This window comes from Benincasa hispida, chromosome 12 (genome assembly GCF_009727055.1).
Source record: "Benincasa hispida cultivar B227 chromosome 12, ASM972705v1, whole genome shotgun sequence".
NCBI classification, from domain to species: Eukaryota; Viridiplantae; Streptophyta; class Magnoliopsida; order Cucurbitales; family Cucurbitaceae; genus Benincasa; species Benincasa hispida.
In genome coordinates, this window is record NC_052360.1 from 47,011,032 (window position 1) to 47,013,267 (window position 2,236).

The window sequence follows — 2,236 nt, forward strand, 5'->3', positions numbered from 1 at the left end:
AAACTCTTTCAAGCCTAGATTCTAATCTGGCTCTCTCAAGTCTAGATTTCCTATCTTTAAATTTAATACTCACCCCAAGATCGCATAGTGCTTGATCGATGTAGACTCCTCCAAATTGAGCAGGGTATCGTAAAAGCTTCCTAGGTCGCGCATCTTCGGTGGGGATTTATAGTGTTTGATCTTTTGCGTCAATGCCACTGTAAGCGATCTTTCCTTCATCATTTTTGCTTCTTTTCCATTCTTTGCGGGAATGGTGGTAGCTGTACCTTTTCTGGTTAGGTGGATGCAACTTTCGGTTCAATCGTCTCGGGCTCTTCTGATTCATTTTGCGTCAACGGGTTCTTGGATTCCATCGCATTCGGATTAGGCTCTTTCATTTCTTTCCACCACCGCCTTTCATTTCGCAGGGTGACTGCTAGGCATTGCTCTTTCCTTGTATTCCCCGGGTTGCATGGGAGCTCAGTTGAGCTCGACAGCATCCCTTGCGGTCTATTTTTCAGCTCTATCGCAATCTGTCCTATTTGGATTTCTAGATTACAGATGGAAGTCACTTGGTTCTGAAGGACCATCTCATTCTTTTCAATGTACTGCTTTAAAGGTTCTCTAGAGAGGATGATGGCGGTGCTTGCGAGCTGCTGGCTTGTTGTTGCTGTTGACCGTTAGTTCGTTGGAAAAATCCTGGCGGTCCTTCTTTTGCGCCATAGATTGATATCCTTGTTGTTGGGTATTTTTTCCAAGCAAAATTAGGGTGGTTTCTCCACTCGGGTTGTATGTTATTGAGAAAGGCTGTTCTTTATAAAGTAGATTGACTGCGGGTTCCCTGGACACTCTTCAATCGGATGCGATTCTTCACATGTAGCACAACTCGTGCTCGTCTGTCCAATTGTGTTGACTTGCTCTCTTTGCGTTCCAGGGTTGTTGATTGTGATGCCTACAACAGATTAATCACGCATTCATTGATTTTTGCAAAGATGCGATGGCACCGTGTTGCGTTACCTTCTCTTGGTTTTACTCGGTGATCGCTTTCCTGCCAATCTTCATGATTTTTTGATATGAAATCAAGGATATTCTTCGCCTCATCAAAGTTTTATCAAAGCAGACCACCTGCTGCTGCTGCCGCATTGGTAGCCGTCTGCGATGCAGGATTCAATCCATGGTAAAAATTCTCCATCTGGAGCTAGTCTGGTAATCTGTCGTGTGGACATCTCGCAACTTAACTAAATGCTTCAGTTGGGCTCAGGAGTGTGTTCTTCGCTCATGCGACGCCTGTTTCTTCCCTTATCAAAGGAATGGCAGTGCATAGAGGTCAAAGGCTACAAAGAAAATAAAAAAGGTTTACTGTTAGCGCAATATGTATCGTAATCCCCAGCAACGGCGCCAAAAACTTGATGCGTGTGAATTGTGATGCGATTATGGTGTGAGTTTGCAGTGATGTGTTATGCGGTGAACATGCAAGTTTTCATAATGAGACCCAAGTATAAGTCTCACTAGGTTTCCTGGTAAGTCTAGGGTCGAACATATGGACTATTGAGTAAATATGCGACAGTTACTTTGATTCTCTTGCGGTGGTGAAAACAAATGAGTTGGATGGTGTTTTGATTAAGAATATTTCCTATGCGACGAAGTTTGATCGCAAAGTTGATGAAATCGAGAGTTACAATGAGTATACGATGAAGTGGTTCAGAAGGGGTTTAGCTAACACTTCCTAAGATTATGCACAAGTTATGCGATCATGCTACACACAAATGACAATACGTCATCTCTCCATGCAAAATGCCATAATTCCTATTTCTAGGACACATGCGATGTATACGAAAAAGTTGATAGGACTTATGACTAAGTCTCTATTCTTGTCTATGCGATGATGAATGATGCACACATAAACAAGGTGACCGCATACTATCATATCTTATTTCTAGGGTGCATGCGATGTGTTAATAGTAATAGAACTTATGTCTAAGTTTCTGTTTCTTGCTTATGCGGTTCTAATCTGACTCTCTTAAGCTTAGATTCTAATATGACTCTCTCAAGTCTAGATTCTATCTTTAGACTACTCTCTCAAGTATCTCTAAAGGGTAAATGACGCATACATAAGACAAGATGATCACATAAAATGTAAATCTTAAGTCATGCTAGCTAAGTACTTCTCAACCCATTTAGAAATTTAGCTACTAATGTGAAGTATGGAGAGATTGAACATAGATTCAAATCAGATTTCCATTTTATATAAATAAAG